This window comes from Anser cygnoides, chromosome 3 (genome assembly GCF_040182565.1).
Source record: "Anser cygnoides isolate HZ-2024a breed goose chromosome 3, Taihu_goose_T2T_genome, whole genome shotgun sequence".
NCBI classification, from domain to species: Eukaryota; Metazoa; Chordata; class Aves; order Anseriformes; family Anatidae; genus Anser; species Anser cygnoides.
In genome coordinates this window covers 42,447,946-42,475,893 of record NC_089875.1, presented here as the reverse complement: position 1 = coordinate 42,475,893, position 27,948 = coordinate 42,447,946, and the positions used below count along the sequence as shown (strand labels likewise).

At 49.8% G+C, this 27,948-nt stretch overlaps 1 protein-coding gene across 10 annotated transcripts in view; it reads right to left on the bottom strand.

Moving 5' to 3' along the window:
- TOMM20 (translocase of outer mitochondrial membrane 20) overlaps positions 1-27,948 on the bottom strand; it is a 112,501-nt gene that overhangs the window by 52,860 nt on the left and 31,693 nt on the right. For 4 of the 10 annotated variants that reach the window (XR_010830277.1, XR_010830268.1, XR_010830270.1 and 1 more), the window contains 2 exons: positions 13,193-27,948; positions 10,849-12,854 (listed from right to left, as the gene is read on the bottom strand). The exon at positions 13,193-27,948 is cut by the window's right edge. The exons of 1 other annotated variant lie outside the window; for it this stretch is intronic. The gene's annotated coding sequence lies outside the window, so the exon portion shown is untranslated. Of the gene's footprint in view, positions 1-10,848; positions 12,855-13,192 lie in introns of those variants that run through there. 5 more of the 10 variants (XR_010830273.1, XR_010830274.1, XR_010830271.1 and 2 more) reach the window with 4 other exon arrangements.

Genomic DNA, 27,948 nt, shown 5'->3' with positions numbered 1-27,948 from the left:
AAGAGCTCAGTTCAGACGCCTTCATGTTTTAATCCTCCCCCCTCCTCCTGTCCAATGCCCAAAGGAAAAAATAACGAGCTTGGAAGGGCCCTTCCCAGCGCGAATCCCCGCTCCTCCCTTCCGGCTCCCCCCTCCAGAGGAAAAGCCCTTTGAAGGCCTCCTTGGGGGCGGAGGTGAGGATGTCTGCTTTGCCTCTCCGCGTGCTGCTCTTCCTCTCCTGGCTCTTCTGGCACCCACGGAGGAACAAGGCAGGGCTGGAGCCCAGTCCTGCCGCTGGAGCCCCCGGCCCCCTCCCCACCCCTCGCTCGCTCGGGCTCCCACAAACAAATCCCCGTTCAGAGCAGCATCGCAGCACGCTGAACTTGTCCCCAAGTGCAACCCTTCGAGTCTGAACAGCTCTGCTGGCTCCTGCCTTGGGCAAGGTTTCAGTTTCCCTGTGGCTTGATGACGTGATTTGGGCAGGATTTATGAGGCTTACAAAAAAGCACAATTAAATCTAATGGGCAATGGAGGGGATTTTTTTTCCTTGCTCTCTTTTCATTGCTGGCTTCTAGGACCAAGGCAATGAGTTGGCAAAAGCATGCCATGTTGGCCGGAGCCTGAATTTCTAGCCAAAAAACTTTGCTCCAAGCCCAGTTAAATTAATTTCCTAAAGTTTTTTAAATATTTTCTGTAAGCTGGCTGAGAAGCCACTGACATTTTGGTTGAATAGCAATCAGGATACAGTGCTCGGGATCCTTATGGACCAAGCGTGTCGCGGCTGCATCTCCACCACAGCCTGCAGCCAGAGAGGAAAGCAGCTTCACGGCAATGCCTCGGGAGGTACAGAGATGTGAGGGGGAGGCTGAAATGTCCTCTCCGTGGGGAGAGGAGCCGGAGCTGTCCCTTAGGGAAGGGACACGTGCCACGTGCTCAGAGAAGGGACGAACCCAAACCGAGAGGAAGGAGCGTGGCCTTGACTGGAAACCATGCACACTGAGAAAGGCGAAGCCTCGATCCCAGCTTTGCACTTTTACCCCCGTCCAATAACTAATAACTTGCCGTTTTGGAACCGGTTCAGCTGTGTCATTTCAGGTAAGGCAGGCTGTTGTTTTCGAGGCACCGGCGCTGTAAATCCCCGAGGAGGAGGGTCCCCACAGGGGTCAGGCCTCACACGTGCTCGTCCACCCGCATGTGCACCATGTGCCTCACTTTCTCCTGTGGAAACTTAAATTCAGCTCTCATGTGCTGCTTTTCTTACTCCAAAACAAAGGTCAAACAGAAAGCACGCAGCTTGGTTTTATCTGTGCAGAAATGCAGCCATCACGCTTTCCAAAAACATCAGCAAATTCTGTGCAGCCCGGGCCGGACCCTTCAGCAAAAAAGTGCGCTTTGCCCCGGTGCTCGGCTGGCAACGCAAGGAGGGTGGCAGCCCACTCAGATTATGTACTTATTTCTTGGTACATCACTGAAAAAGAGTGAGGGGAAAAAAAAAAAAAAAAAAAAAAAAAAACAAACTTCAGCCTAGCACAAGAGGAAATGAAAAGGGAAACTTTGAGATTTCTCATCTCTCCAGAAAGCCCCGCGGCCGGTTGCAGAACTTTGTCATCACAACTGCTCGGCCTGCGGTTCGCAGCACCACGATCCCGGCAGGCTTTGCACCAGCTCAATCATTATATCAATAAGGAAGTACAATCACTTAACCACAAAGCCAGTTTCTTTTCTAAGCCCTCATGTTGCCTTAGAAGGTTTTTAAACAAGACGCTTTCCTGTTTTTGAAACCTGGGCATCCGTATGGTTTGCAGGTTACTCAAACAACCTTATCATTTGAAGCAACCCTGGCATGAATTTCAAAACTGCTCACTGCGGTGCTCCCCTCCCCTCTCCACACATATCTATTTACTCACAGGGATCCTTATTTACAGTGTCTTCTTGCCAACTGCTGACACAGAAGAAAAAAACCCTTGGTTACACATTAAGCTTTATCGTTGGATTGTTTGTGCCAGACAGTGTCCAAACACGGCTCGCTGACTGACCTCACCTTCGGGCCGGCCACACAGGAGGGAAATGTCTGTCACGAGCCTCTTGCAGGGGCAGGGCTCCCTTCTCACCACCGCCGTGTTAGTCCCCCTCTCACCTTCATCTGGCCTACACGGGCCGTTCAAGGAGCACGCAGTTTTGTTTTCAGAACACGCAATGGGGTAGAGCTTGTTCCTTGCAAGACTGTTCAAGGAGGAATTACCAGAAGGAGAGAGGTGCTGGCAAATGTGAGGCACAGCGAGGGCTGTCTGTAGGAAAAATCCTGACCTAAAATTTATACAGCGTGCAAGTCAAAGCCAATTATTCTACTGAAAATGGGAAAACAAAGAGGACCGTGATACAAGAATGAGCTGTGCAGAGGATCTGGAAAATCCAGAAATTAGCTTCAATATGCCTGTTTTGCACAGCAGCTTTGGAAAGATCTGCCAAACGTAACAGTTTCATTTGACAGTCATCTTCTGGCTTAACTTCTGAGCTGGCCGGTGGCCATTTCGTATTGCACAATAAATGCCTGCAAAATTAATCATAAACTCCCTGCCTGGAACTCCCAGTGCTGCTCTCCTGAAGGGTACCTGCAGGCTCTCAGACGCGCTGCCAGCAGCTCCACGTCTGTTTTCATTAATGGCCCAGCCAGCCAGGACAAACCGTCACAAAAACAACCCATGAACTTTATTCTTCCACTCCTGCCTCTGCACTCTGCTGGCCAAGCCACCTACCTTTGCATATGCTTCATGGCACCCACATGACGGTGGTGGCACAGGCACGCATCTGAGCCTCACACTATGCAGCCTTCCTTGTCACAGTTAACACTTAGCTTGCGAGGAAAGTCATGCGATCAGGGCCAAAGAACCGAGAGCTGCCTTCTGAAGTAGATACCCCGATCCTCTTGGTGGAGTACATTTACAAGCACTGCCTCAGGAAGGGTGCAACAACATCCCGGTGCTGCAGTACTGCCCGAATGCCCCACTTCTGCCAGAGGGCTCCGGCTCCAGCAGCTTCAAACCTGCAGGGGCCTCCATGCGGAAGCCTCCAGGACCAGGGTGCAGACTTGCTGTGCAGTTTTTTCTGTGAATCTAATTGAATTGTTCATTTGGGAAACGAAAAAAAAAAAAAAGAAAGAATGAATTGCATTCCGGTTATTTTAATTAGTTCCTCCTATTTAGCGCTCCTTGCCAACAGACTAAATTGAATTGATCACACAAACGCCCATGCAAAATACAAAGAAACCAAGTAGGATTTAAACATCTCCAGAAGAGAGAAAGAATGTATTTTCCTAACATCCCCCAAACCTACTTAATAACAAAACACTAAGGAATAAAATAAATGTGATTAAAACCAGAGATAGCAAGCAGCACACATTTTATTGCTATGTTTTCACTTCTTATTTCTTTTTAACAAGGATAAAAATTAACTTGTGCAACCTCAGCCAGGAAGTGAGTGGATCTTTGAACTCTGCCATCTGGCTAGTGGAATCTGTATTTTCGCCGCCTCGGGTTACAGGTTAATCCTGCCAATTCTGATTATTTGTAGAGGTAGCTGGCCTCTCAGAAGCTTTTATAGTCCCTGTCATGGAGAAGGCTGCTGCTGAGCAAAACATATGCACAAATCGCTGGGGTTATTGTGGCAGGGACATTGAGGAGGGAGGAGAGGAAAAGAGAAAAACCACCACCATCAAAAAAAAAAAAAAAAAAAAAAGGACGCCAACAGTTCTGGCTAATCTAAAATTATCCTTTTCATTACAAGAGAAGACGTTGCAACATGCGCTAGCGCCTTTGCCTCACCCTGCAAGTCAGCACAGACAGGAAGGCTGCGCGCGCCCCGCTCGTGGTGGAAGCCGAGCTCGAGCATGCCCAGCAGCTGGGGAGCCCCACGTGATGACAACAGCATCCAGCTCCATCTGGTGATGTGCTCCGGCCCCCCCGGGCACTTTTCCATCTAGCCTTGCAAGCAGCTGGATCAATTTACTCTAGCCTACGGTGCACTGCACAGGCACAGACTGAAATTATTACTCATGGAAATCCCCTCTGTTTCAGCGCTTTGAACAAGGCATCAGGTAGCTTTCAAGCTCCTGACAATTAATGGCCTTTGGTGGAGGGAGAGCAGCGCAAACACGCTGGAAGCTATGGGTTTCAAAACAGCTTGCTTAGTTTCTAGTAAATTAAAGGGAGTGGGTGGTTGAGGCACACAGTAATATTATCCAGTGCAGTGTGGTCTTCATTGACGTCAGCCGGACATTTTTTTCTCTTTCTCTCTGTCTGCCTGAAAGAGGCACGGGGAGGTTAGCTTTGTGACAACAGCATGGCTCACACGGCCCGGAGAACCTCCAGGTTTCCATCAACAAGGCCGGAGCACAGATGCTACCGTACGGCAAATTAGCAATACGAAAATATATGCAAGTCATTTCAGACGAGGAAAAAAGCTGCTGGAAACAGAAATCATGAGGGCTTACTGTACGTATCTCTCTTCATGTTGCATGATTAACTGTTCTGACTAAGACAACGCTCTTCCTGTGGCTAAGAACACATCCTCCTCTCAGATTTTGCTTGAAATAGCATATTTGACCATGACCCCTCCCCACAACTACTGTGCCCGTCCCAGCGTAGTTTTGTGGTGTCTATGACTGTGTTTTCTTAGTGTCACAGATCTCGTTGTTTTTCTCTGAGGCCTCCGCACTGTAGGCTGGATTCATCGTACAATAGCTGCCAGCCTCGCATTGAAAGTATGCCAAGAAGTTCAGCAGAAAATTTTTCTGATGCTCGCAGCAAACTTCTGGAAATGTGATTTCTGTGTGTGAGCATGCGCAGGGATGCGCTTGCAATGTTTTCGTGCACCACTACTTGTATACTAAATAAAAGCTGGCTGGTCAGCAAATAAAAGGATGCACAACAGCGAAGAAAAGTGTTGCAGGTAGGAAAAGAGACCCACCCCAGGCCCCAGATACCATATTCCCAATGAAATACAACACTGCAGTGCCTACATTTTCTGTGTGGGGAAAAAAAAAAAAAAAAGAAAAAAAGAAACACAAAGAATATTCAGGCCAGAAATTTTTTAGGGTCACAAAAGACAAAGGGGACTTCTTTATAACAAAAATGTGTACTAAAGCTGCTCTGCCAGGTTCTGACTCAACACAGACACATGCATACTTGTCAAAGTGGAAGATTTTTCCAGTAATCTAGTGGACTGAATGAGCTCATCGTGACCCACTGAGCAAGTTTTCTTAATACTCATTTTGAGCAAGGGAACGGCTTTGACTGGTGTTTGCACTCACTTGACTTTTCCCCTCTTCCCAAACTTTTGTTCCTTTCATAAACCACCCTTTCCATCAGGCTTTTCTTACTAAAGAGCCATTTTTTCCTCAGTGGGGCCATGGAACCTAAGTAAATATCCTTGAACCATCAAAAACCAGCTGCATTAATGAAACAACACCGCAGGCACTGTTGAATTGCAGAATCACCAAGACAAGCAAGGGAAAAGAGGGTTGTCCAGGGAAGCTGAGGTGTGTGGTCATTCCCCACAACCCCACAAAGACAGACAGTAGGACACCATGCAGACGGATGAGGGGTACGTATGAAAGTGGAAGATCATGACTCACTGCAAACAAACTACATGGCCTTTGACTTTGGCACCTTCTTGTCCTTTCATGTCCCCAACTACTGATTTCCTTGTGGTCATCTGTGCAGCCTGGTGCCACTTTGCCTGCTCTTCTGAGGGGCTTTTTTGGATGCTTTCTTAAACTATGAAACTGAAATTTGAGGGTATGCACGCTGCTGCAAACATTGAGGAAAAGGTCTTGAACGAAGTCATATTTGGCAGGGAAACTACAATTCCCTTGGGGCCACAGCCACAGGCTGGGCCTTGCTGTGAACTCCGCACCGCCTCGCGCTCCTGCCTTCGGGGAACTAGTCACAGATCACTGCAGATAAGCGTTGCACAACACCCGTCTGCTCTGCAGAGGTGCCTTCTGAGGTCCCTCGGACTGAGCTGTCCCTCAGGATTCATTCTCAGCCTTTATCAGTGCATTTTGGAGAAAAAAATAAAATAAAAAAAAAAAAAGCAAACACAGGGAATTAGGAGCTGCCCACAGTTATGAATCCGCAAGGTGGTGCCCACAGGTTAACACAGCCTGTATCCCCAAGCTGCTGCTCCTCAGCGTTAGCCACCAACCCATGCTCCCTTCTTCCACCGTCTCATCAAGGCCCGTGCATCAGTGCCCCAGCTGAGTGTGCCCAAAACTCAGCTGTGGCCGTAATGGCCCCCAGTGCCATTTGCCCAGCCAGGGTAGATGAGGCTGAAAGGAAATCCACAGGGGTTCTCCAGTTCTACTTTTCAGCTGTGTTTTGAAATATGGTCAAGCCCGGGCCACGCCGATCTGCAGAGCTATCTTCGGACGGCATTTGGTCACCTCACCACGTGAAAGCAGAGCTCAAGCCCAGGTTTTATGTTCTAAGTAAGGATGAGAAAAATAGCCCGGCTTGTTCAGTTGGGGCTGAGGCTGCCAACGTACAGTGGTTTCGTGACACAGGCTCTGGCGGCAGCTGCCAGCTCGTTTCGCACCAGCCACCAAACAGCCAACAGCAGCCATGGGTCTGAGCCCCCCACCCTGCAAAGGTGGGCGCAAGACCTTCGTGTGCAGCAGTGCCCTGTCACCCCCTGGATAAATGCGAGTGGAAATGTTAAAGGTCCCGTGAGCCTGTCCCCTGGAAAACGTCTTTTGTGGTCGCCTCCAATGAACTCTGGTGCGAGGCACGCAGCTGTGGAGGGCTGCACATCTCACCCTGTAACCAGACCCTTCCTTACAGAAACGCTATGAATTGTTATGACCATTGCTCTCATCCTTTACAGAGCCGGCAACGAGATTTCCAAGATGGTATTTTTGTGCCCAAATAAAGGTCAGGGTTCCAGCTATGATAAATCAGGGCCGGTTAGTGGGCAGGTTCAGCTGACAGAGTCATCTGATCTGCGCAGCTGTGCATGAGCCCTGAACCAGTTCCCTTCTCGTGTCCTTTTCAGGCCAGGCACAAAGCTCGGGGACATCTGTTAGTTCCTGAATTACAGCGTGCAGGCAGTAACGGACGTGCCCTGCTCTGGTGAGCCTGTGTTTGTTATTTTCTAGGCTTTGCATCGGCTGCGCACACACAGCTGGACCGCACCTTCCGGTCACTGAGCCTGCCGCATGCAGCTGCTGGAGTGAATGGAGAGATCGTGAGTGTGCGGCTACCCTACCAAAAAATAAAAATAAAGGAAGACATTTGCATTTCCTCTTTTCTGTCTTGCTAAATCCTTCCCTTCGAGAAATTATGCAAAGCTCTGCTAAAGCAGCACCGTACCTGCCACGAGCGCGGCAGGCACAGCCCCGGGGAGGCTCCGAGTCACCCCGTGCACCTCCATGCCGCCCACATCACCTGGAAAACTTCACAGCACTCCAAGGACAGCCTAAAGCTTTGCTCTGTCAGCCCAACGCACAGGTTGCGTGCCAGAGGGACGCAGCCAGCAATGCCGTGGTGCTGCTCACACCCAACAGAAGCGCCCTGGGACCTGGGACAGCCGCAGGAGCCCTGTTGGCACTCATTTCTGCAGGAATACGGCATCAGCCTGCGTCCTGCTGAGTCCCCCTGCCCTGCTGCCCTCGCCCCTGGGGTTGCTTGCACATCCCTGCAGGAAGACCTCTGCCCATCACACTGGCACTGAATCATCACCAGCAACGGCCGCTCGCCCCGGCAGGAAACCGCAGGGTGCCAGACCTTGCGCGGGCGCGCTGCCGTGCCTGGCCGCCCCGGCTGATGACACCGCCGGGACAAGTTGGGCCCTGCCACCGAAATCTGCCGCCCCCCCCCCCCCAAGGTTCCCTGGAAAGCTGCATCACTGTGACCTTTTCAGAGAAATCTGTCCCCAAGTTTGGGCTCCCCACACTTAAGCATGTTCCTTGTAAGCTATTTGGGTCTGCTTAAAAGAAACAGTAAAAAGTCCCAGAGACTCAGAAATTGTAAAGACACAGTGGAAAAAAAAAAAAGAAAAAAAAAGAAAAAAGAAAAAAAACCTTAGAGAATGTGAGCACCTCTCCCAGCCATACACAAATCGCTTCCATATTTCATAAGTTTTGAACAGCAGGCATATAAGCTTTGTAAATCAGTGAGTCTGGCCCTGAAGTCATCCAAAACTCGTGATCAAACACTTCTGAGTATTTGAGATGCAGGCGACATCAGTCTCCAAAGGGTTCCTTCATCTAAGTCAGCGAAAAGGTATGAATTTTTATCGCAGAACAGCAGAGGCCCTGGAAACTTGTGCAAAGAAACACGATGCAAAATGGCGACACCCACACACAGTCCCCTCAGCATAAACAAGAAGCAAAACAGCCTCCATTTTCCGTACCTGAGGCTTGAAGTGACCCGTCTGAACCGTGCACAAAAACTCCACGGCCTGTGATGTCCCAGTTCCAGGAACAAAATCTGTCCCTCAGCCTCAATGCCCTCAGCCCCATGGCACCCGCAGCCCTCTCCACCCCGGCTGCAGGCGGCAGGCATGGTGCGGGCGTGAGGCTGAGGCCTGCTGCCCTCTGCGTACTTCCACAACCCCCCTTGCCGTGGTGAGGGGTGGGCTTCTGCCAGCACTGCTGGACTGCTGCCAGCCACACTTTGGTGTGTTGGTGTCGCCTGGCACCATTTCAAGGCACTGTCCCAGAAGGCCGGACCCTGGCCACTACCAGGGGAGCCCAGGTTTGCTCACTTCCAGCAGTGGTCACAAGTGTGGCATCTCCAAGAGCCAGTCATGCAGCCCAATAGGAGCAGATCTGTGGGGGCAAAGCACCTGGGACAGAGGACCTGACATCGATGTAGCACGCAGGCTGGGGGGTTACTTCGGACAAACTGCATCTGGCCCTGTGGGCTGTGCTGGGAAGCAGTCAGGGTGCTCCTGGAGAGCATCTTCCAGACTGGTCTCCTGCACAAGGAACGAAGCCCGTGTACTCTGGGACCACGCCACAGGGTGGTCCAAAGCAGAATACACGGGAACAACAAGGAGGTGCACCCCAAAACAGAGTGCTTGCCCCACCGCTGCCAGCCCCACCACTTCCCTCTGCCACGCAAGACAGGAGGCAGGAGCAGGAGCATGCTGTGGCACGGGCTGCCCTATCCTCCACGAGGAGACGGTGGCTGCAGGGGCTGGCGTGCGGCCTGGGCAGCTCCAGCCAAGAGCTGCGAGAAGGATATGAAACCTCGTCATTGTGAAAGCAGGAGGTGACAGTTCATGCTACGGCAAGGGGCTCCGGGGTGGTTTCACCATCAGCACGAGAGGCACGGCCATCTCCACCGGCCAGGGCAGCTACGGCACTGCCAGGATATCCCCCTCCAGGACTCAGCACCCAGCTCACCGCTGGGAGATAACACCCTCGGGGCTGTGGAGCTGAGGCTGAGATGCCTCCTGGCAGGAGAGCACCCGGGTTAGGTTTAAGGAGGGAGCAGTACTTCGTCTGAAGCATTGTCACAGTAGTAGGAGCAGATACCCTGTGGTTAGGCAACTACCTTAAAATCATTCTCAAGTGAGGCTCGGATAAAAACGGAAGTCTCAATTTATAAAATCCAGACTAAGCAACAGTTGCAGAAGTTTATGGGACCTGTCCATATAGAACAGCAAAGATCCTGATGCCTCTACCTGCCTGGCACGCTCAGCCTGCAGCACCCACGCACGACACCTGATGCTTCCCCAGCTGCGTCCCCATTCATGTGCCACCTGGTTTCCTAAGCTGTCCTGGGACCTCCTGGGACAGTCCACACCTCCAGACATAAAAGGTTTCTCCTTTCCATCACACCACTCTCCAGCTGCACAGACCTGGTGTCTGGTTAGTGCCCTCAGGCACGCTGGAATAGGGCAGCTGCAGAGAAAAACGTGTTGGACTGAAACAGGGTAGGAAATATTGGTCAGTCACAGGGCATAAATATTTAAGAACATGCATCAAAGCAATGGAATGAGGATGAAAGGGATTAATGCTTTGTTTTTGGAGACCTACAGGACTTGCCATGTATTTGGCTTTATAGGAAAGCACAAAGACAGGAAGATAAAGGCAGACACTCGTGACAGGGACAGTGATGTAAAATCAGGAAGGTGCCAGGCAGGGCTAGTTGTGAGTGTCATGAAAACAGCAGGGCCATCTCAAGCAGCCAGATGCCCATGAAATGTTATTTTTGGACACCACTTCAGAACCGAGCTAGAGGGAAGTGTGACATTTACTGAGTCGCCTCCACCACTTCCTGCAACACCTGGAGCTTACTCTAAGGGCTCTCATTTAGATACTGAGAATTTGCTCACTGCTCAGGCTGAAAATAACACAGTTTACTTTCATTTTTTTCTGCAAAGCTCTGCTGAAACCATGAGTTGTGATGCAACAGTCTCCAGTGCAGATCCCGCCACCATGTGCTGTTCACACGGCATGATGAAAGAGGGATTTAACAGCCGTCAGTTATCTGTGGCTTTTCCCAGGAGGTCACCAGCAGCGTGTTACCGAGTCCTCCTTGGATCCAGCAACCAGCTGTAAGACTTTCTTTTTCAAAGCCGCCTGAACTGTGCTGCATCCTGAACCCCAGCTGAGCTTCTCGCCGTTTCCTCTGACTGCACAGTGAGCTGTGGCCTCCCCAACCCCAAGCACATGCAGCAGTGCCTGCAGCATAAGCTGAAACTGTTTCGAAGGACAACTCTGAGCCTCTGCCTCCGTGAAGGGCCACTTGGCTCTCTGGTGGCCCTGCCTGCTCCTGCCAGAGCCCTCCGGGGGGGTCCGAGTGCACAGCTCTGAAATGCAAGCAACTCCCATGAGGAGATGAAAAGAAAACCCAATCCTAGTTTTTAAATAGATATATTTATTTGGTTTCATTTTTTTATTTATTCCTATTCATTTCTTCTGCTTTCAAACATTCCCCTTGCTGGGAATGTGAAACTCTGATGAATTCATAGTGTATGAAACCATTTGGCTTTAACCCCTCACCTCGGTTTTGATTTTTAATCTATTAATAGGGAAAGAACAGATTTTCCACCTTGGTATTAGAGAAATTGCACAGCATTTCACACACATCTGATTCAGAAACATTTGCAGGGTTTCTTTCAGAAGCCAAAGCTGGATAACAAACATTTTGGCCTTACGGAGACATAATCTTTCATTAAATATAGTCATGGTTGCAGAGGATCAGCCACTGAAACCCGCAGGCAGGGCAGCTATTGAAACAACTGCTCGGACAGGATATGACATGTGAATGTTTAGTCTGTGTGGGGGAAAAAAAAAAAAAAGAAACAAGGAAAAATAGAAAAAAGTCATCAAATCCTAACTTCTGGCGAACGGCCAAGGGTTTTTCGTACCGTGTGGAAATGTCGAAGGTGAAAGAGGAGCAGGGTTTCTCCTCATGCACCACCCTGGCCTGTGAAGCGGTGCGTGCGGAAGGACTCTGGGCCGCAGAGGCGCGGGTGCCCGCACAGCCAGGCACGTGTCCTGCTCGTTTTCCTGCACCGCCACAGAGCCCATAGCACGAGTGAGGGAGCTCACACGCCTGTTCCAAGCTCACCCCGCCCTGACCTGGTCTGCCCCAGGATCCTGCCCGTGGGGAGCTGCCTGTGGTAACAGGACACTGAACAAAGGGTATTTGCGCATCCTCTGCTTCTGCACCGGAGGGCCTGCAGAGCTACCTGACGTGCTCTCCAAGAAGCCAAGGTGCAGGAAGTCAGCCAGCTAGCCGAGCACAGGATCCAAGGGAAACCGGACAACAGGAATCCTTTAGAAATGAGCATTCAGGTCATGGGGGTGCAAAGTCTAACGGGCTATAAGTGAGGCTTGGCCACAGAATTGCGGGGAAAGGATGAAAAACATTCCTTTCTTATGAAATACACAATTTCCTCGTAGGCAATTCCACTTTAGAGTTGGGTGGGAGTAAAAAGCACAAGGCTGTCTGAAGAGAGCTGCAAAACCACACTGCTCAGCCTGTGCGTTTTGATCACAGCCCCCCTGAGACCTGCTGCGGAGCGGCCCTGCTGCATGGCAGTGCAACGAGGGAAGAGCGCTCGCGGAGCGAAGAGCAAACCTGCTGGTGCGGAGACTTTGTAAACGCTCCAGCTGCTCCGGTGCTTTGGGCAGAATCTAAATGTGAGGGGAGAGTTCGGTTGTTTTAAATCTCCCCTTGGTTGCTTTAGTCTGCGATAGTGACTAAAAGGCACGGAGAAATGTAATATGGACAAAAGTTTGCCTATTAAAAATGAATAAATCATCGTTGTGTGGAGCCTCCAGGGCCTCAGAGGTTTCATACAGGTATACAACTGGACATTCAGCGCTGAAAAATGAGGCTGGGCAGAGCAGAACAAAATTATCTTCTTTCCAGCTGGACCTATTTTGCAGCCTGTCAGTCTGCCATGCTGAACGGGAGAGAGGAAAAACCAGTTGTGACGTGTACCCAACTAAGATCTTCCGATCAATTTTTTTTTCTTCTCTTTCTACTGGTAAACCTGGGAATTATGTGTAGCCAGCCCTTGAAAATCCAGTGCAGGTCAAGGTTGTTCGTGAAACATGATGAGGAGAGGGCTGTTGTGTACGATTGTGCTTCCTTTCTCGTGGGCCTGGCTGGAAGAGGCATGCTGCACCTTTAATGGAAGATGAGATTAATCACCGAGGAGATGCAGATGCAAGAAAGAGGGTCTCTTGAGGAGCTTGCAGCTGCATTTCCATTCCACCCCTAGCCCAGCACCTGCCCCACAGGTCTGCAGGGACCTGAAACACGTGGAGCTGCAGGGGCAGGGCTGGGTGCTGAAGTTGGAAAGTGCCTTCCATGCTGGGAAGGCTCTCGTCCACCACCGTGTTCTTCACAAAACTGCAAGAAATGGTAATTTATAGTAAATCCTTCCTGATTAAAGACCATAAAGCTCTGCAGTTAATCAAGCTGATTAAACGAATCAAACTTGTTAAGAATGGTTTTATCAAAACATTTACATTTCTGCAGAGCAGAGATTCATTTGCCTTTGCATTGCAAAGTACACAGGTTGCCATGAGAGGATGAAGAAGAGGGCTGGGAACATTAACCATGTGAAACGCCAAGCCGCCTCCCCCCGTCTCTCCCAGTGTTCATTTAAACAAAGGGACTCCCCAGGCCATTAATTTCGTCACCCTGCCGGGTATCTTCTAACTTCTGGAAACAGAGACCTCGCTTACCCACAGCAAGAGGCTTTCCTCACACACGGGGACTTCATCGCCAGGCCAAAGTGCTGCAGAAGGTCCTGTGGGGGCAGAACCCCTTTCCTAACCCATGGTGTCCCCCCATGGCAAGCGTCCAAGCAGCGTGGTGGCCTCCTCTCTCAGGTCTGTAGAAGAAACATGTCTCGTAGAGTACACAACACAAACATTTCCATAGCTGTCTGGAAGATTAAAGTAACTTAGCTAGGAATCCGTTCCTTCTATATAAATCTGCTCAGCTTCAGTCCCAGCAGAGATAGGCCCAATAAAGGCCTTGGCTGCCTAACTTCTAAATTTAGACACTCAAACCTCCTCGTCAGCTGTCACCTAAGCCTGGCAAGGCATTCCTCTGTGGGGCACCAAAACTAAGGTCCCTCCGACATCTTACGTCCTTCAGAGCAGAGCTGAGCAGGTGGTGGCGAGGTCCCACGTAGCTGCACCACCTCAGGACCCACCACCGATGTGTCCCCCAGGAGCCTCACCTGGCAGGGCTGAGCTGGCCACGCTGTGCACGGATAGACTGACCTGTGAGGGCTGGCCACAGACAGAGCCAGCATCCAGGGTTTTATCGTGGAGGGAGAAGGGCATCTCTCACAGCCCACCACACCTACTTTAGGATCGGGAAGCAACCTGTGGAGGTGGCTGACTGGAGGACAAGTGCAGATGGAGGGACTTACGCTGAACACCTCACTTCTTGGCAGCTGCAGTACAGTGGTCCTCCAATATTGCCAGAGACATGGACCCAACGGGATAAGGAACCACGTCCAGGAGCAGGGTGTCAAACCCCACAGCAGCAGGCACGCCTGTCGGCCGGCACAGCAGCCATCATGGGCAGTCAGGGACCTGCACACAGGTGGTTTTCAGGTCCCTCTCAAATACTTAGCCCACTTCACTGATGGGCTTTCTTTGCTGCTGCTGCCTGCTGATATCCACCAACTGGAAGGCAGTGCTGCGTCTGCCCCGCGCTGTCCTGCACCGTGAGGACTTGAACAGTGAGACCGCAGGAGCCAGGCTAAAGCGACAGTGGGAAAGTGCCTCCCCTTTTCTCTCCAAGAGCATGTTCCAGGGGAAGATCTGCAGATTCAGCATCTTACAGCCAGTTCTGCTACGGCAAAGACAAACTTGGCATCGGCACTCTATCTTCCATGCCATATGCTTTATTCATTCGAGCGTTGTTTTTCCTGCAGGGGAGGGCGGATTGGCAGGTATGGAAAGAAATTCATTAAAATAACTTTGGCTGGTTCTTCATGCTGGCCACCATCTCCGTTTTGATTTTTAATTCTCATGCCCAGAACAATCCTGAAACAAAGACATCCTCTCTGGGAGCATGACAGATACTCGCAAAAGGAGTGTCTGAAAGGCTGTGCTCCTTGGGCTACAGCTCATGGCTGCTGTATTTCTAAAGAGAGTGGTAGAAACCAAGAGATTGATAATAAAAGTCACATGTATTATGAAACCACATACACTGACACACAGTGCAACAACCTGGGCATTGGTAAAGGTACCTTATCTGCTTATGTGCAAGCCACTTGCCTCGTTTTGCAACAACAGGTTTCTCGGAGAATGTTTGCACTGAGTTACCTATTCCATTTTGCACTGCTTGCCAGATAAATGGGATCCTTTTCAATGGAAAAACAGACATTTGATTATTTTAGGTTCAGGGATTCTGGCCAATTTCTCCCCAAAGTGGCTAGGGCTGAATAGCCAAAGAAAATGTATGCACTTAAACTTAATGGGGCTTAAACACTGCAAGTAACAACACAGAAAGGGACAGAAGCCTGAGGGGCAGCAGAAATCTCCAGGACCAGGACTTTAATACTCAGAGAAACTGCCAGAGGTCTTGATAGCAGCCATTGTGAATGTATGTGCATGTTCTGCTCTTTAAATGTACACATTATTTTCAGTTTAAAAGCTTGCATTCATTCTCAGATTTCTGTGATCTTTCTGCACCAAATGGCTTCCAGGTCTCTCCATAGGCTGTAGTCAGTTTTTATTCACCCCTATAAAACAAAGATTTAAAGGATTCAGACCTCAAAAGGAGAAAAATTAACATGACAGCCACAGGCAAACCGGGTTGGCTCCCACAGCTTTGGAGCAGCTTCCAGTTCCCTGCTTAAGGCAATGGTACTGGGAACTGCCTGCAGAACCCCCTTTGCCTCTGCCTTCTCCTGGCTGGGAGGTTAGGTCCAAAACCCAGTGGATTTTCACCTCTGTTGCCTGCAGGAAAGAAGTAGCTCAAAAGGCTTCTTAAGGAAAATAAAATCTGCATGGACATCTTAGTGAATGCTCTTCAAGCAGCATGTGTTTTGCAGCCTGGGCTTGTGTGTCACTTGCAGACTACCTTGAAATTGGCTTCTTTCATGTCCTAATGCACTTGGAATATAAAGATGAAGCATCACCTGCACACACAAAGTGCATATGTCATTCCAAAGCTTTCACCCATCCAAACGCTCAGCTCTTAAAACCCCTGCCTGAGCTGAGGCAGAGCACATCAGTGCCCAGGACAGCAGAGGGCTGGGCAGAGCCTTGCTCTCCATTTCCAAGCCCCGTCCCTTGCTCACAGCCACAGCACCCATCAGCCTGTCGAGTGCACAGCGCCATGAGTACCCAGTGGGGCTGTAAATGAGAAGAAATCCTTTCCCAGGCTGCAGAAATAACAACCTGCAAAGCATTTCTTTTTCCGAAAGGATCATTTTGGATTTAGTAACGAGGAAGGGAAGAGTGCCTGAGCTTTGGTTTCTTGTTATGATTTCAGTCTCATAAACAATCTTTCTGAGATAGGAGATTGGGAAGGAAAACAGCATCTAAAAGCTCCTGCCCGGAATGTGGGCAATGCAAGGAAACACATTTGGACAAATAACCTGCAGCAGCTGCTGAAAAGGGCCTAGCACAGGGATAAGAGTAGGCAGCGAATTAGATGCTGGTTTATAAAATAAGATGGCCTGATTTTGACTTGCAGAGATGTGAAGAGCATCATACAAAAGAGCAGAAGGAAGATGGTTCCTCCCTCTGCAGGCACTCGCATGCCAAAGAGATATTGGCAAACTGGGTGGTGTTCAGTACAGAACAACAACTGAATCACTAAAGGAAAGATTAAATAACAAAATATTGCAGTTTGGGTGAATAAATCCCTAAGAGGCTGATACAATCATTTGAAGGTATCAACATTCAGGGGCGAGTGCTGTTTACACAGCTCCCCATGAAGCGTAGAGAGAAAGGAAAACACTTCTTCCTGCAGAAAAACGCGGAGGGGCAGCGAGTGCTGCCAGCCCCGTCACCCTCTGAACCCCAAACCCAGCCCCTTCTGGGTGCAGAGGCTGTGGGGTGAGGGGGCTGCATCCCCTGGGCCGCTCGTGGTGACAGTGACGAGGGCTCGGAGCAGAGCAACACACTGTGCTGCACCAGCACCGCCACCCCCTGCACCTCCTCCTTCCACGGACAAGGGTCTGGTCCTGCTCCCCTGCTGCATTGCAAATACCTGGGTGCCCTCATGAGCAGAGGTGGGCTCTGTCCATGAGGTGGGCTCTGTCCATGAGACGGGCTTACCAGGGGTCAGCAGTGGGTGGCGAGAGGTGGTCCTTCGAGATCGACCACCGCTCAGGGGCTGGTCTTCTGGAAGAAGCCCCTCGGATGCTCCATGCCTGCTCTCTATGGAGAAGGACGGCGCTGATCAGCACGTTAAGCCTGAGGCCTCCACACGTTGTGCCTCCAGCCCCAGCTTCCTCCCCGCTGGCCGATTTTGACACCGGCAGGATTGTGGATGTTACGCTGGAAGTGCACAAGGCACAGCTGGGTTTGTTATTTGTGCTACGTGTAACACACGTGCATGCAGCTAGACACGGCCAAGCTCCCACCAATAGCTTAGGACACGTGTTTGAAGTTTTTCCCTCTCCTTTTCCCACGAATGTGAGGGAAAGACAAATCCCATGTGTTTCTCTTCATGTTTTACCATCGTTTGCCCGCACCACACAGCTACCCAAAGGGGTAGTGGTGAGATGTCACGAGGACAAGTACATCTTTCCTTCTGGAGCCATCCACAGTGCCAAAGTTTGTCATTTTGCCCCGTGAGCGCTGCCTGCAGTTAAAATTGGTTAACGCATCCTATTAATGACTGCTTTCCGTTACTCACAGCTTTGCCAAAGCTCAGTTGCTCGAGCTGAAATACTCTGTGCTGGAAGTCTGCCTCAGGCAGGCTCTTTTGGTAATTTTTAGTTAAAATAATTCAACTGTCTCCCAGAATGAGATTAGCAAGATATATGTTAGCTTGCTCTGTTCAAACAGAGAGATTAAGTGCCTCGGTCTTCAGAGACCGGCACTGGTACTTAGCCAGGGAAGGGGGATCTGCCTTTGCGATCGTCGGAAGTTTCCCCACCTGTGCCCAAGGTACTCGCTTCACACACCTTCACTCTGCACGTGCCTGACGGGGGCTTGCTCGAGCTTGGCAGGTGATTTATCCGAGGGCTGCTCTGGTCGTGCTCCAGCCCAGGGATGCGGAGCAGAGAGCGATGCAGTCGGCATCACCAAGCGCTGCTGGGGTCCTGCCTCCGGAGCAGAGTAACCGGGAGTGCTAGCAGACCATCAGCCCGCGCTGAGGGAGCAGGCAGGATGGTCGCAGCCCTTGCCGGTGGGCTCCCCGTGCTTTTGCTGACAACAGAGGGCTGCCACGCGGCAGAAATCCCTGGGTCTGCCGCATCCGATGCTCTGCAGGAGGTACAGCCTGGTGGGGCGAGATACCCCCAGACCTGCCTCCTCCTGCTCCTCCTCGCCCCTCCAGCCTGCCTTCTGCCTCAGCCCAGCTCCCACGTCCAGCTCCACACCTGCCGCCTGTCCCCTGCCCTGGCTCGCGCTGCACCTCGGCCCTCCCCGTACTCAACCGGCCCTCCCCTGCATTGCACAGGCAGCACCCGAGAGCATCTCCAGGCTCTGGTCCCCAGCAGGGCAGCGCCCCTGTCCCGCAGAAACCTTTCATCTCAAAGAGCAGCCGCTCCTCACCCGCGGCGCGGGGCTGCAGCACGCCTACTGCGCGCGAGTCAGCGATTTAGCCGCCAGACTTGAACAAGTCTCCACTGAACAAAAGTGCCTTCAGAGAATCCAGCTCCTACCTCTAAGAAGTTTCTGTTGAGTGCCTGAGATCTGAGGCTGTTGGGTTTTTTCCTAAGGTTTCTTAGCTCAAGGTTTTTTTTCCCCCGTGAAGAACAACCAAAGGCACATTCCTGATATCTGCCAAATCTCAAGTCTCTGCTCCAAAGGCAGAAAGTGCTAGGGCTTCTCAACTGATCGTTTTAAGAACATGTTTGAATATGAAGAAAAAAAAATGTTTCTCTCATCTCTTTCTTGTAAGCAAGCAAAAACACTTTTGCTGAAGCTTCCCAAACGCATTCAGACCGAGACCGATACCCAGCACAGAACATGTCAGCGGAGCGGTGAGCTGCTGAGGTCTGCAGGCCTTGTAGGCAGGTAAACATTTGGTCTTACAACACGAAGCACTGGGCAGCCTCAAAAACAGAGAGAGGCACCGAAGTTGTCGATCACATGCCGTTTAATCTGAAATTGTGCTGAGCCAGGAGCGGAGATGAACAGACAATGGGTGACTTGCTGGAAACCCCCCGGATTCGGGACTGCCTTTGCAGTTGACGAGAAGGCCTGGGTGAGCGCGGTGGTGGCCCCGGCAGAGCAGCGAGGGGGCAGAGCCCTGCTGGGACCAAGAGGCAGCCTGGGCTCAGCCGTGCACCCCCCACAAGGTCCCTCCTGCCAAAACAGGTCCTCTTGCCTGCCCCACAGTCCCTTCGGGGCGCCCCAGCTCCCCCCATGTGGCACCTGCCAAATTTCCCCTCTCCCGGCTCCACAGACAGCTTTGCCCACCGCCGACCCCAGGCGATGGCACGTCACACTGCCGCTCATCGCGCCCCTCTTCCACGGCCGTGCCACGACGCCATGAGAACAGGAACACGCTCGGTTGCTGATTTTTGCTGACAGCCGACAGAAAGGAGCAGAGGGGGCAGTGCAGGGAGGAAGGCACGGGGGTGTTTTTCTTTCTGTGCTTTTGATTTTGCCTGGGAAGTCCAGAAAAGCTGCCACTGCCTCGTGCAAGGCAGCAGGGCCGGGTGGGCAGCCCACGAGCCCGGCACTGCAGCACGAGGTGCGGTGGCCATGCTCCATGCAGGGAGCCCATGTGCATGGTTTCATGCAAAATAAATTAATAAATAAATAAATGAATAATCCATCCTCCTCACTCGTTTCTGCTCTCCAACCCCTCCCCATGTGTCTTCTGCCATTCTACCTCCCGCTCCTTTCCCCTCTCCACGCTTTCCATCCCCGTGGAGCAGGACCAGCACACCACGTGCCGATGAGCAGCGTGCAAGGCAGGGCTGCAGCAAACGCCTCGCCAAGCCCAGCCAGCGGCCCCGGCACCCCTTCCTCCCCCCTGCCAAGTTCACACGGTTTAGTATGCGAGCTTCCTGCCGCCTGCCCAGTCAGCTCGCTATTCATAGGCAAACTGCACTCCTCCGTTTGGCTCCCGAAGAAGAATAAGTATAAAAAGCACTGAACGTCTCGCTGCTGAGCCAGCAGGAAACTCAAACTGCTCCGAGCATGGGAACCAAGAGAACCGCTGCGGCTAGCACAACAGGTATTGTTTGGGAGGAAATCCCTGCAGCAGACACAACTGCCTACGCACACACACATACACTTAATACATATATGTATGTGCTTAGTAAGGGTACAGAAAAGGGGAAGGCTGAGGAAGTGCAAGCGGGCTGAAGAATAGATCAGCAGTTATGTCCAAGGCAGGGTAAGAGAGCTGCTCAGCCAAGCCAAACAGCTGCCTCGCTATCCCCGTAACTGATCTGTGAACCATGGGGGAGCTCAGGGCAAAGCGATGTCTCTGGGCTTGGTCTCTTGACCTCGGTTCTTGACAGGTCTTGCTGTGTGCCTGGTTTTGTTTGCATCAGGAGTGAGCTCATGAAGCAAATCTCCCAGCTGTGTGCACTTGCCATGTTTCGATTGCCATTGGGGAGTGTGTGTTTTTTTTTTTAGCTGGATTCCTCTTGAACAAAACGAAAGCAGAAGGTGGGCTCCAGGGGTGCACCTCCTGCACTCCAGCCACTAATGAACATCCAGTCCTTGGGAACCAGGACAGAGGTACCTGATGCAAATCCCCGGACACAGCAAATCCTCAGCACCAGACATCTGCCTCTAGAGATCTGTTCCCACTGCACCACACCAACTGCTAACATAGACACAGCCTGTCCATGTTAAAATGGAGTGAAAAAAAAAAAAAAAAGAAAAAAAAAAAAAGAGAAGGAAGAAGAAGAAGCTTGAATTAAATAATTTCGTTTTTCACCAAAAAGGGAATAAAAGCTGTGGTTAAACAGCTCACAAACCCCATATTCACAAGGAGTCCTAACATTTGAGTTTGACAAGACTATGGTGATCTAGAAGCATCTGAACGATACCTGCCTTAAGGTCTTTCTGGACAGAGATACTCTCAGGAAATAAATCCAAGAACAACAGGTCATCCCACCCAACTCAGCATCCCCTGCAGCCATTTCGAGGAGCAACAGCTGTGAAAACCTCAGGTAAGACAATGTGTGACCCCACATCTCGTGACCATAAGGAGATGGCTAGAAGAGCAACACACATGCCTTGGAAAGTGAGAAAGCAAGCAGAATGAAAGAGCCAAGCCTCAAGTCAACATTAAAACATGCCAGTGACAGATCACCCGTATGGGATTGATCTTTGTTTCCCAAATACTCCAGACTGAATGGTGTTATGAAGACCACCAGCCAGAAGCTCAGCATTTACGTACAGCCACACATCTGAACTGCCCTAACCTTTCTGCATCGGGATTTTACTCTCTGGAGTCAGCTGTGAAAGTCAGATCTGGACTGAGATCCAACGTCCTCAAACGGCTCCTTTTGGGGGAGAAGAGGGGAGTTGGCCCGGGGTTGTGTCCTAGCCCCTCTCTATTCACAGGACTAGGTGAAGGAGCATCTGTGCAACTGAGGTCATTCCTTTCATAACGTTAGCCAGTTTAGGGGTAGGAAAACTCAATGCAGTCTTGTTTTGGATAAACACCAAAAAGCATTTTGGGAATCTGGCCGAAACAAGTTGATTCTCCAGAGTCCATAACACAAGTGGAAAATGTGAGTAAGAGCTTACCTCTGCTATTAGTAGCTTTCCTGTAAAAGGTTTTTCCTGTGCTGTATGGGAGCTCCGAGGTACGTGGGGGCCTATGCAGTGCCCCCTCTCTGGAAACCCACTGCAAAGTCAGGAGCTTGCTCGGGGGAGGAGGACCTGAGCTCTCATCCCCAGGCTCCCAGAGAAGTCCCTGCAAAATGCCCGCAGCTAACACCATGCAAAATGCCCTCAGACCCCTGCAGGTCCTGATGAGCATTCAGGGGATGAGCATTCAGGGGCTGAGCAGGGGGCAAGGCAGCTGGTTTGTGCACAGATAGGCCGGGATGTACAGAGACTGAGCAGCCAAATGGAGTCAAGAATGGAAAAGTGCTCAGCCCTTCCTGGCAGAAGGGACAGTGCAGGAGATGTCAGGCTGTCCCACCAGAGCTCCTCCTTGCCACCACCACCTGGAAGAACACAAAGCAGTGCCCGGGGAGCAGCAGCACCTTGATTGCCTAGCTTGCCAGCAGCACAGACAGCCATGACCAGGTCCCGGCTGGCAGCCGACGGGATGTCTGTCAGCAGCGCCAGGGAGAAAGGCCCCGCGTGTTCGCCGGTGTTTGTTAGGGGAGCCCAAGTCAGGGAACAAAACTGCGGAGCAAGACAATACTTCTAATTCGAAGGGGAACATTTCTTCCTCCATTAATTATTTCCCATGCTATTCCTGGCGGTGACCTTCGCTGGGAAGGAAAAAAAAAATCCCATTTGTTTATGTATCTTTTATCCAATTTCCTATACTAAAGCCTCTGGCTAGAATGAGTCACATTTATACCAGCTATCACATTATATTATGCTCTATTGGTGCTGCTACCTGTCTTCCCTTCCTCACCATTAGGGTTTGTTAGCATTAGAACAGGCAATTTGCAGCTACATTTAAAGATTACCTGCCTCGGCGGTGGTGCCCATCTGTGGAAGTAATACCATGAGGATTACATTCGAGGCTGTTGGCAAGCCGCCCCGGCTTGAAGGGAAATCATCCTGCTTCTGTGCAGGGAAGCATTTGCCTGTTGCAGAGCAGGTGCCTCTTCTCCGGCTGCTCACAATGAAATCCTTGGTGTACACCACTGGCCCCTCATGCAGCCACTCACCCACTTAGAGCTTTCTAGTGGGGCGACCCTCATGGTTCTCCTTCGGCATCAGCCCAAGCTCCTCCTCCAAGCAATGTACAGGGTTGGGAAGGAGCTCCAGCATGGAAAGTTCTACAAGTCACCTTCCCATTTACACCCCTCCTAGAGGACTTCCCACGGAAGCAAGTGAGCTGGTCCTTGGTCTCCCATTTCATTTACACTTTTTTCTTCCTCTGCTGTATAAATGATGGCTGAAACACACACATGCTCACAAAGCATCATCACCTTTCACATAAGGGGCACTTGCACGCAGGTTAGCTCCCAGACATATTTCTTGTTTTTTTCCATTGTGCATTTGGACTGTGGCAATGGTTGAAATCTCCTGTCAAAACTGAAGCCATGCCATGCCCAAAGATGCAGAAATGCCCAGGCAGCCCTATAACTGAAATGCTTCTAGCCTAAAAGTGAAGTTGGCAAAAGTCTAAAAGAAAAATGGTATCATTAGGGGTTGTAACATAACACAGTACCTGGAAAAGAGGTTGATCTTCATCCCACAGAATCCCCTGGAGTCCTAGTCAAAATGCAAGCATGCCAAAGAGACTGAACATTTTACTCAGACCCATCTTTTTGTATCCCACACAAATGTTGCAGTTATGCTTCCTCCATTGCCAAGAAACCCATGACGTGCAGCACGATGATGGGACAAATGCTGGTTCCAAATTCAGGGCTGAGGACTCATCCATTTCTGATGCTCATGGCATCCCAGGTAAGCCCGTGAAGTACGTACAAAATTCTTTTTTTAAGCAAAACAGCATCATGTACCTTAGTGTAAAAGCGACTGAACTATGGCAAATTGCAACAAGAGTGGCAAAAAGCAGGAGGGAAGGAAAACTTAAGGGTACTATATAAAAGTATTTTTATTCTGCTGGCATCCATGGAAGAGGCCATGGTCTGGAAAGGGCAAAATGTTTTCAACAGTCATTGTTCTTGCCAGTGCAGGTCTACTTGCTTTTCTGTGACGTGAGAACTAATCACTGTGCTTGAGGTAAACCACTTTCAGGTATCAAATTAAACAAATAAACCAATAAGGCACAAGAAAATAAGTAAGGTTTTTTTTTCTTTAAATTTACTGCTGCTGCTGCTTTCATTATACCACAGGCATGGAATATTTTCAGTACCTTTTTCTTATCTGGAAATAATAGATATGCACTACCTTCTGATGCAAAACCACCTCTTGACATTTGTAAGCTTTGTTGATAGAGGAAAGGAGGCACACAGGACCTCCTAAGCAAGACTTTATTCACAGGTACAAATCTTTATTCAGTGATGAATGAATCCTTTCAGAAACGCTAATATCAGCACTTACACAGCGTGGCCAAAGTAAACAGCAAACGGTTGGTTCATTATTCTTTTTGGATCCTTTGCCAATTTGCAGTTCTTCAGAATTAGTGTTGAAAAAGGCACTGTTTTGTTGGAAAAGAATGAAAATGCATTTCTGAACTAAACTCTACTGATGGGAATAGATGACGCACCAGCCCCAAGAGAGGGCTTCCCTGTGAACCCGACCAGGGTGAGAGGAGGAGGGGCAGTAAGGAGATGGAGCATTTCGATAACTTGGATCATATCTGACTGCTTGCATTCCCCCAGGAGATTTACTACTACTTCTGAAAGCAGCAGCCAAAAATATGCTTTGATGTATCTTTTATCTAGGGCTATCTAAATACCATCTTGATAAATTGCATTTGCGCAATTGAAGCACTGAAACAGAGAGGGTTTATGTTCCCCCTTCTACCATAGGCTCTTGGTGTGTCCTTGGAGAGGCAATAGGGATTGGTGTGCCTTATGAGTTGCAGTAAACTGGAAGCTGGCAAATGTCCCAATTTTCAAGAAGGGTAAGAAAGAAGACCCTGGTAATTACAGGTCTGTCAGTCTCACTTCAGTGCCTGGTAAAATTACAGAGAAGATTATTCTGGGAGTTACTGAAAAACACTTGAAAGACAACAGTCATTGGTCATAGTCAACACAGGTTCACAAGGGGACAGTGCTGTTTAACAAACTTATTTTCCTTTTATGACAAGGTTACCCATCTAGCTGACCAAGGGAAGCCAGTAGATGTGATCTTTTTGGATTTCAGCAGAGCTTTCAATATTGGTTCTCACAGTATCCTTCTGTGCAAAATGTCCAGCATACAGCTAGACAAATACAAAATACGACAGGTGAACAATTGTCTGATGGGTTGGGTTCAAAGGGTTATAGTAAATGGGGTTACACCAGGCTGGCAGCCAGTTACTAGTGGGGTTCCCCAGGGCTCCATTTTTGAGCCAGTTCTCTTTAATGTTTTTATAAAAGATCTGGACACAGGACTGGAATACATACTCAGTAAGTTTGCAGATAACAGTAAATTAGGAGGAGCTGCTGACTCCCTTGCAGGAAGAGAGGCCTTGCAGAGCGATCTTAACAAATTAGAGGGCTGGGCAATTACCAACCACAAGAAGTTTAACAAGAGCAAGTGCTGGATTCTGCAACTGGGAAAGGACAACCCTGGCTATACATACAGGCTGAGGGACAAGAGTGTCCAAAGGAGGGCTACAAAGATAAAGGATCTAGAGGGGAAGATGCCTGAGGAGCAGCTGAGGTCCCTTGGTTTGTTCAGCCCCGAGCAGAGCAGGCTGAGGGGAGGCCTCATGGCGGCCTGCAGCTCCCTCACGAGGGGAGCGGAGGGGCAGGCGCTGAGCTCTGCTCTCTGGGGACAGCGACAGGACCTGAGCATGGAGCTGGGACAGGGGAGGTTCAGGCTGGATGCTAGGAAAAAGGTCTTCACCGAGAGGGTGGTTGGGTACGGGAGTAGGTTGCCCAGGGCTGTGGTAGCACCAAGCCTGTCAGAGTTCAAAAAGCATTTAAACTCTCAGATGTATGGTTTAATTTTAGATAGTCCTGTAGTGACCAAGGAGCTGGACTTGATGATCCTTGCGGGTCCCTTTCAGCTCAGGATATTCTGTAACTCACCTGGGCCCCTGCCAGCCAAGCGGGGGAGAAACCACCTCCCTGCATGGCCAGCTGGAAGGAAGCTGTGCATCGTGAGATGGACAGCTCCTGCAACACTGAGTCCTCCTGAAACCAATGAAAACAAATTGACACTACTCAGATGCTAGCTGCCCTAAAATTAATCATATGATTCACTAGGAAACAAATTCTTCAGTTTAAAAGTTACCAGCAACAGTTGTCTCTTCTGGGCCTACTGCTCCCACAGAAGAGCCAAATAAAAGACCATTTGAAAGGTCATTGCTCGTTTTAACGTAAAGCAACTGGCTTTGCTTTGACTGCAGAGGAATGTGACTTAAATTAGGCCGGCTGACTGTGCTGAAGAGGATTACAGTTTCTCACATGTTCCTTAGCATAGCCCAACTATGGATGGTGACCTCTCTGGCTAAAACCATAGGAGGACATTCAACCCTGCCCTTGGGTATTTGCGCCCCTGAAGAGAAAATAGATGGAAACGGAGTTGCCAGAAGAAGCTATTGAGGGTATCAACAGGATTCCAGCAAAAAAACCAACTTCCTCAGATCAAAGAGGATGATTATTTCTCATTCTTCACCCTCCTCTGCCCTCAGGTAACTGAGTGCTGCTGGATTCAGCTGGGGAAGAAAGGGGGATGGAGCAGGAAGAGGTGATCTTTTTTGTTAAGGGAACATATACAACAAATAACAGCTGCAAAGGCTCCCCGGGGTATTGAAGACATTATAATTCGGGGGTTTTCTTCCCCAAATCAGACTTTAATGGGAAGCAACTTTCACCCTTTCTAAAGGAGCACTCTATACAGTAAGCTTGTTAAGCTTGGAAAGTGCTTTAGGAGCCCCTGGGATGAAAGGTGCTCTAGGAATGAAAGCTGATATTTACGATTATTGCTTGAAAGGAACAGAGAGGAACACTAATGTAAAATATGAATGGCTGCTAGTGCTAAAAAACGTGTTGTTGACTTTGTGCCAGGGAAGATAGTTCCAGCTCTCCAACCTGGATGACAAGGATTTAGGAGGTGCAAGAAGTGGAAGAGACTCCTGCAAATAACAGCAAACACCAACAGGCGTGATATGTAGGGCAAATAGGTGTCTTGTGGGTTTTTCTTTTCTTCCTCCTAAAGTGCAGGCCATATGATCTCTTTCACCCCAACTCAACCATCCAAAACAGGCACCCATTAACCACCACAGTAAGTACTGCTGCCCTGCACTCCTTTTAAAGGAGGAACCTCCTGATCCCTTAGGACAGAAGGGGAGAGACATATCCTTTGCAAGTGATCATATGTAATGGATTGGCCTGAGTAGACTCATATCTAATCTCACTTAACGTACTACAAAGCAGAATCAACTCCAGACTAATGTAAATTAAACTTCTCTGTTTTAGAAAGCTATGAGAGAAGACAATAAGGCTATCATGCTCTGCTCCTGCAAACACTACCTGTACGCTCTCAGCTTGCATAAATCTCTTCTGCTGATTTCACACTGGGCATCTGGCTCCCTGCTGGAGCACTCCACAGCTCTCAGGGAGGATGTTTTTCCATACAGTACCGGTACTGAGAAATCTTCTCCTTAGTCTGCAGGTCTTCCATTTTTTCCCTGACAAAAGCTAAAAGAAAATCCTTAGAAAGATTTCTGCTTCTTCAGTTCTTCAAAAACAAGCTCAGAAGTGACTGCAGAAGAAACCTTCACAGCAAAAACCCACAGGATCTCAAGAAGTGATTTTTTTTTTTAATATAGCAGAGAACACAGCATGCACAAGAGGCTGAAAGCTAATACATACCATACACATTTAAATTAGATATAAGGTGCCTTTTTTTTTTTTTAACAAGTGAGTGTGATTAACCACAGCAATGAATTATCAAAAAAGGCTGCCTTCTCCAGATCTCAGGCTTCAAATGAAGATGGGATGCCTTTCAGATGCACACTGTCTCTAGGGACAGAGAGTCCATGCATTATCGCCCTACCCAGGCTGGCAACCCTCTAGATCACTCTGGGCAAGTCTGTAAACCCCTCCATGCACCATTTTCATACTTACTAACATGCATACGCCACTTGCCAGCTAGGATAGCCCTGTGAAAACTTGCCCTGGGTCACTGGAGCCATGCCTCCCACTCTGGAGAAGCAGTTTCACCGAACCAACACCAAAGGGACTGGATGTACCAGCAGCCCCTTGCTGGTGCACAGCCACCGCGCTGGTGCAGTGTAAAGGGAGCGAAGGGAAAAACCCCCAAGAGCCCCGTGCAGTGTGTGCTGCTGCTCACGACTCCTTGCACCCCAGCAGGGACTGGGGTGCAGGGCACTCCTGCCAGCTCCTCTCCCTCCACGCTGTTCCCGTTTTAGGCACAGCCTAATGCTGATGAGTCTGTATTAGAAATAACAGAAAGTCCTTGGCCTTTTTTTTTTTTCTTTTCCTTTTCCCTGGAGCTATTTAGGCCAGCTCTGGCTGATCGTGCTTTCTAACTTAGACTCAGTCACT